The sequence below is a fragment of the Parasteatoda tepidariorum genome, chromosome 5 (assembly GCF_982258835.1).
Source record: "Parasteatoda tepidariorum strain Cologne lab strain chromosome 5, Ptep-v5.0, whole genome shotgun sequence".
Lineage (NCBI taxonomy): Eukaryota > Metazoa > Arthropoda > Arachnida > Araneae > Theridiidae > Parasteatoda > Parasteatoda tepidariorum.
The window spans coordinates 7,783,222-7,803,440 of NC_141759.1; the positions used below are offsets into that span (position 1 = coordinate 7,783,222).

General features: G+C 28.8%; 1 protein-coding gene across 1 annotated transcript in view; it reads left to right on the forward strand.

The window, feature by feature from the left end:
* LOC107442536 (uncharacterized) overlaps nt 1-20,219 on the forward strand; it is a 287,072-nt gene that overhangs the window by 82,929 nt on the left and 183,924 nt on the right. The gene's annotated exons all lie outside the window — the stretch shown is intronic.

The window sequence follows — 20,219 nt, forward strand, 5'->3', positions numbered from 1 at the left end:
GTGAGCGGGGCAACCCGAAATCCAACTTTTTCATAAATTTTTAATTACTCGAACAATTTTTCACATATAAACTTCTCTCTTTGTGCAAATTAAACTTAAGACTACATACTTTAATGCTGTATGTATAGAAAAAATTATTTTCTTAGTATTAAAATGTCGTTTAGTCGAAACATTCAACCAATTTTTCTTAATTTTATGACTACTGTATTCAACATATTTTCAAAACTATTGTTTACCTTGTTACCAGCTGCATAAATACTTGAAACTTTCAAAATAATCTTTTTTTAATACAACAATTAATGTCCGATGGCCCATTGACTTGAAAAAATATTCTATACATATGAAATTGACAGTGGGCGGGGGTACCCGACACTCCCCTATATCGCTGCCTAGTTATAAACATGCACTCGTTTCCATGGGGCATTGTTGTTTTTAAGATTTACGTCACTAACTCATGTGTTATGTCTTAACTCACTTTTTCAGCCTTTTCCTGCCCTAAAAATTTTGGTCAAACATTATCTTTCCAATAATTTCTTAAATGAAATCCGTATTCTTTTATTTAGTTTTTTTTCTTAAAACAGTATCGTCGCTGAAAAAAACTTGTCATTTCATCTTGTAGGCAACTGAATCTACTTAACACGTAGAAAAGAAAAATCAATGGGACCTCGTCCCATTTTCAAGAATAAAAAATTAATAAAGTTGCATATAAATGATATGTTAGAAATCACATCTCTCTTCCTCTTTGATACAATACAAAGGATCTTTCCCTTTAAAATTAGCTAAAATGAAGAGATTCTTTAAGAACTCAATCTGTAAGATATAATTATGAAAGTGAAAATCTCCAGACGTTTTGCCTGAATAAGTAACCTGAAAAACAAAGCCTGGTTTTCTTAGTAATAAATCTCTAATAAGTACTAAATGAAGAACAAAATATAAATTGTTATCTAGCGCTTATTATTTACTTATTTCTTCCTATTAGTTACAATTTTTATAAAAAGCCTAAAATTCGTTTGGTAGTACAATTTCATGAAATGTGAGTAAAGATTTCCTGTACTTTAATATAGAAAAGAAACAGTCTTAAAGACCACGTGATTAAGATTTTTTTCGGAAAAATAAAGTTCTGAGGAAAGTGGGCGTTCCTGATGATCTTGGAAAAAAATATCACATTTATAAACTAGGAAAATGGTAATTGTTGTATTGGAATGGAAGACATATACAGTTATTTGCATGCTTTAATGTGATGGTTTGATATAAATCGATTGCTAAGCTGATCAGGGGTGAAAGCGAGACGGAAAAGAGGAAAGGCAGGCAGTAAAACCATTTCAGTTATAGCTAGTTTTGGGGAGGAGTTTACTTATTCTTTTTTTAAATTTTTCAACAATATCTACTTTATCTTGGAGAAGAAGCAGTTTTATATATATGCCAGAATAATAAAAGAAATCTTGATAGTTACAGATATTTCATTTTTTTCGAAAAAAATGCTGGAATGAAATGTTTTACGTACCAGGTTTTTCTCTTTTCCGTCTTGCTATATAAGGGCTTTCATCCATGAAGCTGATAAGCTAGGCTGGTCAAATAAAAAAACTGTCGGTTAAGTCTCCGAAAGAGCAATCCATTTACGAAACGAAGTACCGATTGACCTTTTGTATTATTTATAAGAAGAAAAAAAAATTCAAATTAGAGAATCTCTTACCACAACCAAATCAAATATTTGCATAATCGTAAAAAAAAAAGTAGATAAAAAAGAAAATGCTTTTGATGTTGTTAATTATATTAAATTTTTTTATTGATATACAAAACTTTACACTAGCATTTTTTAAAAAAAATTTAAGTAATCAGAGAAATAAATAGAAATTTGCATCCGTGGAGTCAGGGGGCTCTCAGTTATGAAGGGTTAAATAGCCTTTGCTATTACATACAATAGATAGCTATTGCAACTAAATAATTTAACGAAAAATTAAATATCAGGTATATTACAAGTGATTGTATACTTTTTTTGCTTTTTGTGATACAAGGCAACAAAATGTATGTTTTGTTATTTGATTTTTGGTTTTTAAATTTTATTTAAAATTATTCTTACCTTTGGGACAAATAAGTTATTCAAGCATATACTGCAGAAAATCTAACGAAAATACTCTACCAAAATAAAGGTATATTAATAGCGAGTTTTTTTTTTTTCGTTTAAACATTTTGAGGCAGAATTTCTATTAAAATTTTTTTTAATACTTTTTTTTCAATACTTTCGTTTTAATTTAGGTCAAAAGAAGCGAAAAATATTTTATTTAGCATTTTGTAATTTTTGTTTATGAAGTACGGCATGAAACACAGGTGTCTTTTTCAGCGTTAAAGGTAAAAGCTTCTACACAAGGTTCAATTTTAAACAATAATTTTTTTCAAAATTGCACTAATTTTCAGTTATTTAGATCAAGAGAAACATTTATTCATCATGAATTTTTTTTAAAATTTACTGAGATAATCATTGATAAATTTCTGAATATGAATTAAAAAATTAAACTAGCTTTTTTTAAATTTTATATTTTAATGCAAATATAATTCCGATAATTGAACAGATTTTTTTCAGTAACTATTAGATTGTTTTATTTTAAAATTGAAAAATATCAAAATATACTTTTGCTCCTAATTAAAGCGTCAGAAAGAGAATATATATAAAAGAGCAACCGGTTTCCCATCTGCGTCGATGGGTTATACTTTGCTTAAAACAATTAAAGGATATTGAATGATTGATACATTATCGACAGACGTACTAGGCAAAATGAGATAAAAATTATATTTATTTGGGGGGGGGGAGCGCTTTATTGAGCATTTGGGTACAAAAGGAAAGATAAGGTTCAAGTAAGTATTACGTTATGTTAAAGTGGGTATTTCAGAATGCTCAATAAATAGCGTTTTTGATCAGAACTATAAGCTAACTAACACCACTGGTGTTGTCTTTAAAATATTTAACGAAACTGAATTGTCTATGGCTTAGTTTGAAACGATGGCTTCTGCTAAGTCAATGAGAAAATTTAATTTCTTAAATGTCTCCGAATTTAAAAATCAAATTAAAAATCGAAAATCGGACTTCGTTAAAAGTTTGCGAATGAACTCATCTCACTTTGTGTTGAATTTCGTATTCTTGGAGTCTACCATTTACCCGCAATCGGGTATACACACACAAGTGTTTTTAAAATCTCAAAATGCAAACAAATTATGGTAAGATTAATCAGGATGATGAAATGGAGGAGAAGCAATAATTTGTTTGCATTTTGATACTTTTGTGGTGAACCACCTTCTCACCAGATGGCAGTGAACTCTGCTCGCCAGGTGGCAGTGCAAAACATTTCTCTCAACCTTTTAATAAGATGGCAACATCTCTTGCGTTCAAATTTTAGTTTCCAGAATCTGGCAGCAGCTTAATATAAACATTCATTCGGGCTTGCTGACCGGTGAACATTCACCTCCTTTAAAAATGCTGCTGTCGTTAATCATGTATGTCTTTTACATTGTAACTTAATATGATTTCTTCTTTTTTTTTTAATATTAAACTGTTGTGATTATTAATTTTATTGAATCAATTTAATTAATACTATTTAATCTTAATCTAATCACCACACTTTCAATTTTCTTTATTTCTGCCTTTGAAACTTCATGTCTTACTCTAAGCTTAACTGAACTCACTTTTTCTGTAAACTTTAAATTACTGGCGAAGGTGAAATAGAATTAGTCATGAAAAATTTCTTCCCTTGTATAGTGTCCTCTTAAAAATGCTGTTTTACATTGGTTGTTTTAAAGAGATGTATGGAGCGAAGAAAAATCACTTTTTCTTTGCTACATTGTCATCACACGAAAAGCATAGTTTCATGGCTACAATTTACTTTCTTCCGTCGCACCCCCCCCCCTTCTTGTTTGAAATCCTTTGAGAACACTCTCAAGGTCATTCTGTTGAAGTCTGAAGCTGTGGGAGAATTAACGATAAAATTCTACCGAAATACCGTATCAAAAAGTGATTATTTAAATGCGCGATTAGAAATTCGCGCGTCGTAATAACATCGTAATTAAATAACGGCATCGTCAAAATCACGTGGAAAAGTATATCAATAATTGGAGAGTAAAAAATCACTTAAATTTAAGCTTAACTCAACACGAATAAAGCGTGTCCAATGCGCTATTTAAAATACGTCGTAATAAAATTATCGAATTTTTTGCACTACATGGGATTGCATAGCAATAATTGGCGGAAAAAAATGGTTGAAAAAGAGAAAGTTATAATTGAAAAAAAAAAGATAAAAAATCATTTAGATTTACGATTGAGTCACTTAGATTTTAGATTTACGTCATGAATAAAGTGCTCCAAAAAGCGAATATTTAAATGACCGATCTGAAACTCACATGTTGTAATAATATCGTAATAGAAGTTCGAGATAGTCAAAATTGCGTTGAAATGCGTAAATAACAGTTAAAAAAATCATTTAGATTTAAGATGAAATCAGCTTAAAAAAGAGCACTAAGCCTACATTTGCTATAGAATCTGTAAAAATTGACTTTTTTCTTTTTCTTTATTGTTATTATTTCCCTTTTCGGTTGATATACATAATAAAAAAAAATTGACTTAGTTAATACAATTATTTTTACCTTTTATTGTTGTTGTTGCTGTTGTTTTCACTTTCCTTAAAATTTGTTACAATTTTCAGGAAGGAAAAAAAGTCGCACTTAATCTCATTTTGTGATAGTGATTGCAAATTTAATTTCTTTTAATCATTATTAGTTTTATGCATAATCTAAATTCATTTAATTTCATCATTTTTTCTTCTTCCTTGTAACTATGTTTTGTTGCTCAGGTAATACTTCTTTCATCCTACTGTCTGGAGGAAAACATGCCAGACATGCTTGCTTTTAATGAGTAAGTTTAATTTTTTACCTCCCTGTATTTCTGGTTAGTTTTTTACTTTTCATGGATAGATTAGTTGCAGGGAATAACTTCCTTCCTTTTATTGAAATTTGCAAATATTTTTCGATAAATGCTTAAAATTTAATAATTTTAAGATTTTGTGACTCGGCTTGAAGTAGCATTTAAAGGTACCATTTCTTAACAAGAATATCTGTAAAAATTTAGAATTATAACTTAATATCTTCTGTGGTATTAACGGCATACGAAGCTTGAATCGGTATATTCAGGCAGAAAAATTGACTCTTCAAAATTGATACCTTCTTCCTCTTCGATGGACTCTTCCAAGATTCGGCTCCTTTGTGCACATTTCTGAATGATTGTGGTTGGCAACTGTTCCGTACTACCACCAACAGATTTAAAACATTTTTACTTTTTTCAACCTTCAAAAGGACAAAAATATGCTCACAGTGGTGATTATCAAGCTTTCTGCTAGTTGCTAACTGATTTCTGCCTTTTTTAATTAAAAATACGCCCCATATGCATTTTTTATACATTAAAAAAAAAATATGGAATTATTATGATTATGTCATAATATTTTGAAATTTTTTTTTATTTTCCACTTATTTCTTAACATTTTTCTTCATTTTAGAAATGAGTCTTACAATGTTTATCATCATTTGAAAAAAAATAAGCTTTGCATTTATACAATATTAAAAGTTTTCTTGATCCTTTAAAATTTTTAATTTTAAAAAAGTAGCCGCATGTTTCGAAAAGGGGCCACTGTTTAAAATATCACAGCTGAACACTGACCAGTAGAAAATTTTGTAAGTTTGTCCTTCTTAATATTTACATTGTTTTAGAGTAAACTTTTACTTATTACTTTTGTATTTCATTTGGTTGTCTAAGAAATGTTGATCTCTAAGTTAAATTTTACTATAAGTTTGTTATAATTATATGCATTGGTATGAAGATTGCACGCATATCATTATCCACTATTTAAATTGATCACATTTGATATATACCCAAATATCATTTGTTGCTTTTTAAGAGTCATGTGTAAATGTATCAACCTTCCCCCCCATTTTTTTCTTTAGACAGAAAAATTTATTCAAAAGTAAAATAAGTTTTTGCTGATGTTCAAATTAAGTATTTTTCTCTCTTTCATTTAGTTTTTATCTAAAGATTCTACGATTTATATTCTTTTTTCCTTTAGTTTTGATTTTTTGATTCTTTCAAAGAAACATTTTTTATTGAATGTTTTGTTTGGAAATATTGGGTTTTGGAAGCAAATTGTTTCAGTTATCAGTTAGGAATTAAAATTTTATCTTTTAAGGACTCTGTAAAGTTTTTTTAATTTAATTACTATAAAAAATTTATGTGATCTATTATAGAATAAAAATATCTAATGCAATTTTTAAGCACTTTGCTTATTAAAATCTAGAAAGATTTAGAGGAAAATAGCATTTATTGTTCTTGAAAAAACTAAGCTCTTATTTTACTTCCTTTAATTTCCAATTATATCCTTTTAAGCTCACGTTCTTGAAAAATTTGGCTGATGCTTCTAGCCATGATGAAATACTTCAAAAGATTAGGAGGTTAGCTGATAACTTATTTCACCAAAAAGATCAGAAGGTATCTATTTAATATCTAAGTGTATATTTTTTTCTTTTTCACTTTTCATGTTTAAAGTTATAATAATATATATTTATTTGAATGAGACATTCTTATTTATTTTTATTGGCCTTCTGTGAAGTTTTTATTCTTCATATAATGCATTGTGTAATTTTACATTGCGTGATATTTATTGCATAATTTTATGTTTCAAACTGAATAAGTAAATTTACAATTCTTACTACAAAGTGTTCTTTAATCACGTATTCATAGGGCAAGCAGTAAATTTTAAATATTTTTTCATTTTATTCCAGTTTGTCAAAAAATCAGCATATCAGCAGAGTTGCCACTTTGCAAAGAGAATAGGGAAAACCTAAAAAAAAATCACTTGAAAATGCAAGGAATTTCGAGTTTTTCTTTAGAAACTGGAAACAAACAGGGAATTTGGCTTCGTTATTTTCGTCTTTTAAAAATTTTGACCACTCAAAATGGAATATTTAAGAAAGATATTTCAGATATACTGAACAATTTCATTTACTATATCAGTATTTGTTTTAAGTCTGTTCAGCTGTTCCTTTTTCCTAGAAATTTTTCAAGCAATTGAAACTAGTATAGTTAGCCTAATACACAAGAGCAGAGTGATTGTGTTTTTTCCTCTTAATATAGTGTGAAAAATATTGTACAGTCCTCAAAAAATAAAAGAAAAAAAGGAATCACCCTGAATAACTTTCCTTTTAATGATCGAATTTTCAAGTACTAAGTGCCAATCTTAATTTTTTTACATATTTAAATTCTTAATCTTCAAAATATAGGGGCTAGCCGAAATTTGGGAAATGTAGTCCCTTTTGTTAGGTCAGGAGAGAGATCCAAAGTTTGGACCCCTTAATGTTACCTTCACTTTTTGCGGTTTTAGTCATATTTTAAAAATTAATTGAGCAATTAAAAAAAAATTGCACCCACTCATAAAACTCATGTACCCAAAGATAATTTCATGACAAAAATAATTTTAAAAATAATTTATTATTTTTATTATTTAATTAAAATGAGGCTGAAAAAATGTTGAATTATAAGGTATGAATATTTTTATACCATATTAATTTACATATTTTTCAATTGAAAAATCAAAAGTTTCAACTGTTTTTATTTATTTGAAGCTGAGAAATTAAAATAAATTATTTGAAAAAAAAAAATTGGTGACAATGAAGAAATAATTAAAAGAGGCGAGTAATATTAAAATGTAATAAACTTACGAGGAACTTGACTTCGTTTGTGTAGCGTAAAATTTCGCTCATATTTTTTTCGCTAATAACCGATTGCTAATATTTTTTTTTTTTAAACTATAAAATACGATGTTTCTTTTTTAGTCGTTTAATAATTTATTTTCAATTTAGTAAAGAAATTTGAATAAAACATTTTAAATAAAAAACATTTTACTCAACGAATGTCGAGTTTTATAGAAGCATGCTTCCTGATAGGATATGATTATACACCAGATTGTGCTTACTTAATGTGATTATAGTTTATTGTTATAGATTATAGTTATTAAAGATTTAGTTTTCTTGCTCAATAACTGATACAATTTCAAATATATACATACGTATGCATAGATTTGGAATAATATATGTATTAATTTCTTGAATATATATTTTATAAATATTTAAAAAAATCCGTAGTCAACATTTTTAAGCATCTCTCGCATCATCGCAAATTTCTGAACATCTTATAAATCGTCTTAATCTTAAAAGAAATTTTTTAATCACCTGTCCGGGAGTGTTTCGCAGAATTATTTTAACAACGACTAAATTAAATTTTAACATTTTTAAAAATCTTATTCTTTACCCTACTACGTTTATTATTTCATCATTACTATACTAATCAATTTTTTTAGTACTTTTATTTAGGTTTTCTATAAAGTAAAGTTCCTTTTTAAATTATTGTCTGCTGGCTATGAATAAAACCTAGTTTAGAAATTAAAAACATTCTGCTGTTTAAAATTATTTGATGCAAAATAGCTGATTATCTACTAAACATACTATTTTTTTCGAAAAAAGACTATAAATTATTGATTGTCTTTTTTTGTTTGTTTGTTTCTTGTGACTTCAACATAGATTATTTAAAATAGAGTTGATGTTTTATAAGTCACTACAAAGAGTATAAAGATACCGAACATAAAAAGCTGTCGAATGCGTGGCCAAAATTTTTAAGCGTCTTAAAATATCTCAGTATCTTAAATGTCGTCCTAACTTCTTAGTTGTGAAATTAAATTTTTAATTATCTGATCACGTGTGATTCACATAACTATCCAAATAATTATTTCATTATATATTTTACTCTTTCTTTATGATACCATGTAGATTTTTTTCCGGATAATATACTAATCCATTTTGTTTAATTTTTAACTTTAGCACGATTTCCAAGTTATTACTGTAGTATAATTTGTTATCAGGAAAATGCCTTATTTTGTTAAGCAGGAAATACAAAAAATTGAAATTTGTAAGAAGATTCCGAAGCCGTGACAATTTTAGAATCATCTGATTTAAAAAATACACTAAAAAATACGCAATTTCCGAACTTATTTTGATAAAGAAAAAAAAAAGAAAAAACGCGGCAAGAAGGCTAATATACTTTTTACAGAAACTGCGAAAACCAATTTTTCCTATATTTCGTCGAAAGAGGATAAGAATGATAATTCTCCAAGAAACCTAATCCATAATTTCGTTATTTCCAGAATGAAATCTTTTTGATTGAAACATATTATTCCTTGAAAATTAAAACGAGAAAAAAATTAACTTTTATCATTTATCTAAGCTTATTCCATTTATTTAATGATAGCGGTATCAAGGTTAAGGATATACGATGGAAGCCCCTATTATTCTATAAATGCATTAAATCATATTGCTTGAATAATTTATTTTAAACAAATTATCTAATAATTTTAAGTAAATAAGGGTGTAAAAATAAACTCGATTTAAATACTCCGAAAGAATGGAATCGGAATACTCCTTAAAATATATGTAGAATAAACTTTGGATTCGATATTTAACAAAAACCTTTTCTAACAACTTCGAGTAAGCGGAAACGCTCACTTGTTTGAAATAGCTGTCTTTATAACTATTTAATTTCTATTCCTGGTGCTAGGGGTCATTCCATTTTCACATTCGACTTTTGAAATTTCAATCGTAAACGGAATTTTTTTATGTCCTTAAAATTGTTAAGGCTTGCAGCAAAAAAAAAAAAAAAAAAAAAAAAAAAGAAATACTGCATTTATTTTTTTCCAAAGTAGCTAAAAGCTTAGAAAATCATAAATAATTTATATATCGATTCAAATTTTCTTTTTAAAGGAGATTAAAATAATTTTTTTTTCACTTTTTGGACAGAATACTGTTAAAAATTGTCTATTGCCTAGAAACTTAGAGATATTTTCGATTAACTATTAATTAAACCTCTCCGAGCAATCACAGAACATTATTTAAATTTTTTTTACGGTCAGAGCTTGGTAGCTTAGCAACCTTGTAGTAAAATTAAGTATTCTTCTTTTGAATTAGTCTATGGGTTATCATAAAATATTCATTTGTGGCGGCGACTTTTCTTGGATGTTTTCTGGACAATCGCCAAATATATAAACCTTTATTGCGACCCAGTTTACGACCCAATTTTTTCACAATTTTGTCTACCCCCCCCCCTCCTAATTCACGGGCCAGGATTCCAAACGTGTAAAAAAATATATATGTTCATTCAGAGAAAGTACGTTTTAGTGTCCGATTCGTAACTTGAGGACTGTACATAATGGAAATAAATCTTTTATTTCACGGAAAATAATTAAATTGTTTTTATGTTATAGCGTTGTTTATAATTCTTCATATGTCAAAATTGTACAAAATAGACCAAAAGCACATATTTTAAATTTCTTAATATTTTATGTTGAATAAATACAATTTAGTAAATATAGAGTTTTTTAGTACTCTACAGTAATTTTTATTATTTAAATATAGTTAATAATGTTCTAACTAAATTATAATACTAAATATCGTAATTTTTATCATTCAATTATAGGAAGAGCACCAAAACTAAAATAATTTGTTTGCCATTCGTAGAATTTATAGAAAATATTTTTTTTTCTTTATACTTTTCTATTAGAACCATTTAACGATTAAGATATCCCAAATAAGATATTTAACTATTTTTTCTATTTATGAAGCCTGGCTACTAAATAACAGGACTGTGCATGCTGTTAGACTTAATGAGGGGGAGAAGGAATGAAATGTAGTTGTTCTTGATGCGGTGGAACGATCCTTTAGTTTGTTTCTTATCCCAGGTATGTGATTCTTCCGCTAATTCACGAAATTCAGCGAAGCTCAAGATCGTTGATTCGCCGACTTCCGCTAACTTGAAATTTAAATTTCATTACTCTGCATAAGTCTCGTTAAGGAGACATTTATTCCGCCCTTACCAGCGCACTCCTTTTTTCTTCTTTTCTTCCTAGGTTCTCATTCACGAACCATGACTTTTTTTTACGCTCTTTTGTTAGAGAAAAATGATACTTTGGATAAACTTCAAGAACACGAAATAGAAAAAAAAATCCATAGAAACTTCGTCTAGAAATAACAAACTATTGAGGCGAATACAAAAGTATACTATTGATAATCTAAAAACGTATTCCGAAATGACAAACATATAAAGGATCGTTCGCTAGAAAAAGTACTAAAAAAAAACTACACATTAGTGAAAAAGATACAGAAATTTTTTTTTCCTGCTATCACATGTCTGTTATCCTTGTTTGAGTTAGGCATTTTTGTGTCAGAGTGTCTTGATCATGATAAACTTAAAATTTAGCTAAAAATTTAGCAGCGCTTTATTTTTAAATTCTTTGAGATATTAAAAATAAAATAATAACTGAATGTTTTAAATTGCAAAAAAATATTGTTAAAGGAGAACTGCATGTCACGTAGTGAAATTTTTGAATGGCACAAGCGATTTTCGAGAGGTTGAAGTTGCTGAACCTCTGGTCGACTTGTGATATAAAGAACTGATAAAAACATTTAAAAAATGAATGAAATCGTGCGTGAAGACCGAATGTTTCGGTGACGTCCGATATTCTAAACATTGGCAAAGACAATAAGAAAAATTTTGATGGATGACCGAGGATTCGCACAAGACTGAAGTTTTCACAAAACAATTCATAAAAACCTGACGAGCGAGTTAAAAATGAGCAGGAAAAATATTTGCTCTGACATCAAGGAATGCTTCACAGATAGTCCCAATTGAGAATGTCATTCCATGTGACGAAACTTGGATTTGTCATTTCAACCCTGAAACTAAGCCACTTCACTTGAAAACCCTCATATTCAATGAGAAAGTCCAAAGTGAAGGTCGTCCTTTTCGGTATGAATGGATCATCCTGATTGAATGGGTAATGGAGGTCACGAGAGAGCTTATAGGAAGAAAAAGCCAGATCTGTAGAGTAACATAACAACAGAACGATTTTGAACCAAATCAATGCTCTGGCATACAATGACGTGCACCAGTCAGTAATCACAACATGGGGAGTTTTCGGTCAACAGGGATTGAACTCACGACCTCTTAGTTCAACGCCCTACCAACCAAGCTTTCCCAGCCCTATATAATGATATGTATTTTTTTTTTCATTTGTATAATGCTTTCATTAAAGCTAACTTTTAAGACGGTTATTTAATTTTCAAACTTCATACATAAAATATATTTAGTTGATGAGTTTTGTAAATTTATATAAAATGAATCAAAATAAGGTTTTTGCTAAAGAATATACATTGTATTAGCCCTTTGTACTCAAGAAGTGCCTCCCAATTCATTTCTTATGGAAAAAATTCCTATTTCACTGCAATTATTACTTAAATATTGATTTGAGGCGTGTATGTTTTTGTTTTGTTTTCATTTTTGAAAAGAATTCTTAAAGTGCATATTAAGGGCAGTTTTTATGAAACACCCCGCATTTGCAACGACGTTAAAAAATAAAAACAATGCTGCATCTAATCCATCATCTAATTTGTGAACTGCATAAAACTAATAAGACAATTTTTGAAATCCATTGATTGAGCAGGATTTTATCTATTATCGATTTGAATTTATCAATGCTGGTGAGATCATTCAATCAATAATTAATTTTTGAAAATTTATAAGTTCTAGCAACTGCATAATTATCTGCATATATCTGCTAGACATATCTGTATGTTTGACTTTATAAATGCTGGTTAGTAGGTATTTTTCACTAATTATTTTTTGAAAATTTACAAGTTCTTGCAACTAGCAGAAGTTTGAAAATATCTCTAAATGTAAATTGCTTAAATTTTAACTTCTAGATGTTATATGTGGAAGTTATATGGTGTTCACTTCTCGACGTTATATGTGGAAAGTGTGTAAATATTGAGGTATGACTTGTTATCTTTAACAGGCTAATCTATATTATATAAAACGCTTATACGTACGTATGTATCAATAAAACCGATGATATTTCTTTCCTCGCGTTGGCAACAGTTTACATTTTTAATTGTAGGCGTTTTGTACAAATCTCTAAACTTTTTTTTGTATTTATCCACATAATTAAGAAGTTGTGAACTCATTACATAAACACAATAGCATTTGTCTTCGATTCTCAACGAATTCTAACCGAATATGGGTGGGCCACATCTCTGATTTTCGCCGAGAAAAACACGGTTGGTTGGTTTTGAGTTCTGAAATAGTTCCTTTTCATTGGCAGAAATGAGAAATGTTATGTTATTGCTACAATATTTTGAGTTGAGCTCTTTACTATTCCACGCTTTGTTATATTATTAGATGCCGTTTTATTATTTCATGTTTTAAGTTAAATTATATTAGAGTTAAATTATGAATCTTAATAATCTACGTACGGTATATAACAATCTACGAAGAAGAGAGAGCCGCTCTAACGAAACTCCAGAAGAGCAATATCAACGGAGAACAATTAGAAATGCTACAGAGCGAGTTTTGTGGCTGAATATTGTTTAGAAATGTGTACATAAAAAAATAATATTTAGAGGTTAAGAGTTGCCTCAGAAAAATTTGAATTGTTGACATTGTATTTAACAATGGAAACAATTGAATTGTATTGTTGACATCAAAACTAAAAATATCGTGTTTCAACTTGACAATACTACCTTAATTTTTACTTATATAATTCCATGATCCTTTTTTATTTTTCTATATATATTTATATATATTTTGCATTTTACAACTTCATATTAAGCTTCTGTTGTGTGTCTGAATACTGACATTCAGAACAAAATTAAGGTTTAGAATTGCCTCGAAGAAATTTGAATTGTTAACAACGACTTAAACAAAAAGTTTTATTTTAACGGACTCATTTTCTTACTCCTTTCTTTGTTTTTTATACATTTTATAATTTTGTGATAGAATGAAAAAACTTATAGTTGTTCTGCTTCTGAACACTGATGAAAACACATATGATGGGCTTCATCAAGAATCAAATATATATGCATTTATTTTACAAATTCCATATTATTAAGGTGGTACCCTTCAGAGAAATAAAAATACAAAATTATCTTCATCTAAGCTGATGCTTTACATCCGGCTTTCAGTGGCAGACTACTATTTCATATTGTTTTACAACACATGGCTTTAGCCCTCTGGTGGGAAAGGCTTTAAAACAAAACTTACAACAGTTACTTTTCTCAACAACTGAAATTTAGAATAGTGTGATTAGGAAAATATGTGAACTGTTTGCAATTTCAAATTAATATTGAAATGTACAAGTTTAGAATTTTCTACAATAAAAAGTTTTCGGAACTTCAGTGCTCAAAAAAGTATACAAAAGCGAGACGTTAGGAACGTTCCAACGAGCGAGCAAAGCGATCATCGGATTGCGAAGCAATTCGAAATGAACTGCGAAAGCAGCTCGGGGGGATGACAAGCGCCAGCGAGCAGGGGGCGAAGCCTCCTAGTTCTGTTTAAAAACAGTATCAATACCTTGAATACAACAGGTTAATTCGAAAAACAAGTTTTTAGATAAAATATGTAAATTTCTTGCTTCTTTTGCTTACATAAATTTTAACTATGTAAATTAAGATATACAAAAATATAAAACATTTTAATTTTAGGTATCTGAAAATATCAGAAGGCATGGGCACAGTATTAATAGGGACAGAAATTCAGAAATCTGAATCAAAATGGTTTAAAATATAGAATTGTATATAGTGTATATATTTTAAATAAAGTGTTTCTGACTTAAAAAAAAATAAAAAAAAATCAGTTTTTTGAATTTTTTTTATAGTCTATCGTTTAAAAGGAAAAACAATTATGTCTGATAAGGTGATTTTGAAACATTTCATTTTATAACTGTTGTTAAACAGACCACCCAATTTTGGGTTTATGACTGCTAATGTTCAACCCTAAAGCCTTGTAATTTTGAACCCAATCCAGAAGACAAGGGAACTCTTGGATCAAGTATTGGGAGAAGTTTTCTTTTCATGGAGGAATTTTTGATGGAACTAACTCGCATTTGCGTTACATTGGGTGGAAAAACATTAAAACATCCCATGGTTAGCCTGACGGTAAGGGAACTCTCAGCCATGATCCGTCTACCACTGAGGATATTTTACGTCAGCACTGCGGTCGATGCAAGCCGGATGCGGAGTTCGTATGGTCCAGCCCTCACTGGGATTTGAACCTGGTTCACCTACTAGGAAGGTGAACGCTCTATCCCCTGAGCCATCACGGCTCTTGAGGCATATTTAACACTTTCAGAGATTTTAGCGTCTACACTGTTTGAACACCTGTAATTTTTTTTGCATGGATATATCTTTGTTTAAATGGATATATCTTTGTTTCAATTCCACACTTGAACAAACTCTCCCGTCTAAACTGTGGGGACCATTTTTCCAAGATTGTGGCTACTCCCTTCCTTTCATGAATCGGAAATCCGAATTTTTTTAAAAAAAGAGGTATGTTTTCGTGTAATCCAATGACGCAAGTGATTTTCTTTTTCAAATTCAAAACTTTTCTTTTTTTTAAAATTCAATTCATATTAAATAAATATTATAACAGCAACGAATAAATTAATATCAAATTGGATATGACAAATATTTCGGAATATTCACCACAGCGACTATGTGATTGCTGATATTCGCCCTTGAAAGTCAATATTCTTTTGATTTTGAACATTCAAGGTAAAACACACGCAAACGCATGCATGCACGCACGCACACAAATATACTTATGTTACGTATCAAGGGGAAAAATTTCGAGAACCGATATTAAGTTAGGTGGTTAAAACTAAAAGTAGTTTTACAGCGCATAAAATAAAAAAGGACCACTATGAATAACTTTTGATCTAATAATCGGATCTTCAGGTTTAGCTCTTAATGGTTCAAAAGAGTGAACTCAAACATGCTAATTAATTAGAGCAGAAGATATTAAAAGTTACGAAATCTGACACCGAAATTTACTTTCTCAGCATAAACATACCTGCATTTCAACGGATTTCAATTTTTGACCCCAAAAATATATTGAAATCTAAAAAATATGCTCTCAATAACTTTGATTAGGAGAACGGGCCAAAATTTAGTACTACTTTGTATCTCGAGAATTTTTTAAGCGAAGTAAAAAAAAATTGCATACAATTAAAAAATTGACTTTTTCAAAGATAATTTGATTCAAGAAATAGTTTTTAATAAGTGTTTATTCTTTATTTGAATTTTATTTAGTAACAGTCGAAAAATTATGATTTGTAAGGTAAAATTTTGCGCATTATTTAATAAAATGTAATTTTACATTGCGAAATACAAATTTTCATTGAAATTTGTCTAAATAGTTCCTGAAAAATTAAATTTCAAGTATGTGAATTTATTATTTTTGCAAAAACTTAAAAAGTCGAGACAGTTTCAAAGAAATGATGAATTTAATAAAAATAGAGAAATGATTTAATACTTATTATTTTTTAAAGAAAGTAATAGCAATAGAAAAAGCAACCAGATTAAGAAACGTTACCAAGAATAGAAAATCACAAAATCTTATAAATTTCGGTAAAAATAAAAGACACAGACTTCGATTTTTATGAACCCGGAATTTGTCCCAATTTGAAGTGTCGCAATGATTTCGTTAATTGGAAGATTAGATGAAGATAATAACTAGATGACAACTCAGAACTGATTGTCAAAATCGTCGATCTAGGATTCGACGTATAAGGCAGTTTATCGAAGACTCCGTCTTCATATGAAATGATGCTTTTTTGCGATCAATATGCTGTTTTTATAACCGCTCTGAGTTTGCAATCGTTAATCTTAACTGTTAGATAATCTAAAGCCTGCGCTGCCCACGCTTATTTTAAAAATGGCCCAAAACGTCAATATGTTGAAAAACCACAGTGTTGTAAAAATGAAAAGCATTTGTGGTCCAATTTTTTAATATTTTAAAATTGAAGTCCATGCTACATTACTTGGGCTCCTAAGAGATAAAAGCAAAAATTGAGAATATAGCAGTGATTTTGATAATTTTTATCTAGGTGGGAAAATGTCGCCAAATTGGCGATCTTCATAAAAGTGTATATATATATATATATATATATATATATATATATATAAAAGTATATATATATATATATATATATATATATATATATATATATATATATATATATATATATATATATATATATTTATATAAGTTCAAAATGAAGAATAAAACAAAGAAAAATAATAGACATATGAAAAAAAGGGGGTGGGAAATAATAAGTAAAAAAATAACAAACAACATTTTATTTAAAAAAAAAAATGAATTGTTAATAAAAAAAACGGAAAAAAAGCCGGGAAAAAAAAGATATAATCTTTTCTTTAGCCCACACGATTATATCCGCAAAAAGATTATATCTTTTTTTTCCGGTTTTTTTTATTAACAATTCATTTTTTTTTTAAATAAAATGTTTGTTATTTTTTTACTTATTATTTCCCACCCCCTTTTTTTCATATGTCTATTATTTTTCTTTGTTTTATTCTTCATTTTGAACTTATCTAATGAGTGCTGTTTACTTGCAGCTTAAGCGCAATAAATGATACTTATTGTTTTTCTTAACTTTCTTAGTGTTTTCTTGTATTTATTTATTTTTTATATATTTATATATATATATATATTTATATTTAAATATTTATATATATATATATATATATATTTAAATTACATTTGCTGAAATAATAAGCTGATAGACTTTAACAGGTTTTATTTACTGGAGTATGATGTAAACAGAAATCTCGCCCACTCTCCAGCAGGAGGGGGAAAGGCACAGATTCCCGTCAAAACGATGGAGTTCAGATGGTAAACATGAAACACCAAAAGACACGCAAAAAGCATTGCTCCTCGGTTTTATACGACACTTACAATGGGTAAACAGGGCAGTCATATTGCATTAATTGTATTCCTACGCCTCATTGCAAATCATTTAATACTCATAGAAAATCGTTTAATCCTTCCATATATAGAAATGAAAGATATTAAAATAACTCCTCTTTTGAAACATAAATCTAATTATAATTTATTGGCATGTTTTCATCCTTGAAGTCCAAAATAGAATTTCTACACTTATCCTTTACCAAAGATATTTTATGAAAACGAAAGAGTTTTAATGCTTTTATTAATACAAAAGTATTTATAATTTTTCTATTACACATATACATATTTAGGGTGTACAAATTAGTTCGGACCGTTTGTAAAAAATGGCTCTGCTGTTATGAATGTTATATAGTGACAGCTGGCTTCAGTGGTTTCAGAGAGGTTAAACATCTGTCAATAATATTCAGTTTATATCGCTTTGAGTTTCATACAAAAACCTTGTTTTCTACTTTGTTGAATCTGTCAAATTTTGCGGTAATAAAGCCCCATTTGCGGAGGGTTTTATGTTTCTGCTTTAATTGGAAGAAAAGTGCAGCTGAAGTGCATCGAATGCTTGTAGAAGTTTATGTTGACAATGCTCCATGATAAATCATGCAGGGAATGGTATCTACGTATCAAGAATGGTTAATGGTGAATAAAGAATGGTAAATCGTGAATGATAAATGGTGAATAGTTTTGTATACTATGAGCTGCTTCAAACTGGTGATTCCATTATGGGCGATTGGTATAGGCTACAATTGATTCATATTCATTTGAACCGTGCATTACGAGAAAAAAGGGCGGAATACGAGCAAAGAAATGACCAAGATATTCTTCTGCATAATAACGGTCAGCCTGACGTCTCAAAAGTAGTAAAAAAAATTTGGAAACGCTCAAGTGGGATATTTTACCGCACCCGCTGTATTCTTTGGACATTGCTCCTTCTGATTACTTGTTGTTCCGACGGATGCAGCATGATTTTGCAGGTCACCAGTTCACTTCTTTCGCAGAAATCGAAAATAGGCTCCTAACTTGAATCGTCTCAAGAGACGAGACATTTTTTCGAGATGGAATTCGAAAATTGCCTGAGAGGTGGGAAAAAGTAGCAGTATCTAAAAGTAGTATACTCTTTGAATAATCTGATGTAGTCTGTTCTGAAATAAATGCATTTTTGACCACAAAAAAACGGACCGAACTAATTCGTTCTCCCAATATATATATATATATATATATATATATATATATATATATATATATATATATATATATATATATATATATATATATATATATATATATATATATATATATATATATATATATATATATATATATATGTAGAACTATATATACATATATAGTTCAAAATGAAGAATAAAACAAAGAAAAATTATAGACATATGAAAAAAAGGGGGGTTGGAAATAATAAGTAAAAAATAACAAACAACATTTTATTTTAAAAAAGAAATTTAAAAAAAAAATTATTAAAAAATCGGAAAAAAAGGCCGGAAAAAAAAGATATAATCTTTTCTTCAACCCACACGATTATATACGCGAAACAGAGTGTTTTCTGATATTGTATCAATAAAGCCAAAGCAAAATATATTAATACAATAGCGTGAGGAGCACTCAAAAAATTTTTTGTTATAAAATAACTACAAATAAAATAGATCATGCAAAGTAAAAATAACATGTAAAAATAGATAATAAAATAAAATAAAAAGAAAAAACATTAAAAAGGGGGGACTATAAAGCGAGTAGCAAAATCATAACTACTTACATGGACGGATATTTTTCAAGAATGATTTAAACATTTTTTCGCAGAAAGATGGTCAGATTACAAAATATGAAAACAAAAGATGAAAACAAAAGCGCAAAATGAGTGTAACAAGAGGATTTTAAAGTGTCGTTCTTACTGCACTGCTGAAGTGATTTGTTATTCTGAGTTTTGATTTGTTAGTTGCCAAGGATGGGCCCGAAATGAAACTTATTGTTTTTCTTAACTTTCTTAGTGTTTTCTTGTATTTATTTATAATATATATATATATATATATATATATATATATATATATATATATATATATATATACACCTTACCTTACACACTTAAAGTACAGCTTTAAGTGTATGGCACTTAAACTATGATTTTTTTTATTATTTTTGGCAACAGAGCTTCGGAAACCAGTGACAGGAGACCAATCATTGGCGGAGCCTCATAATTGTTTCGTGCTCACTGTAATTATTTGCCTTAACTTTTGCAGCTCAACTTAAAAAACCCTGATTGGAGAAAAATATGCAAGCTTTAAAACCAAATTAATTACAAATATTTTGCTGATAAATTAACAAA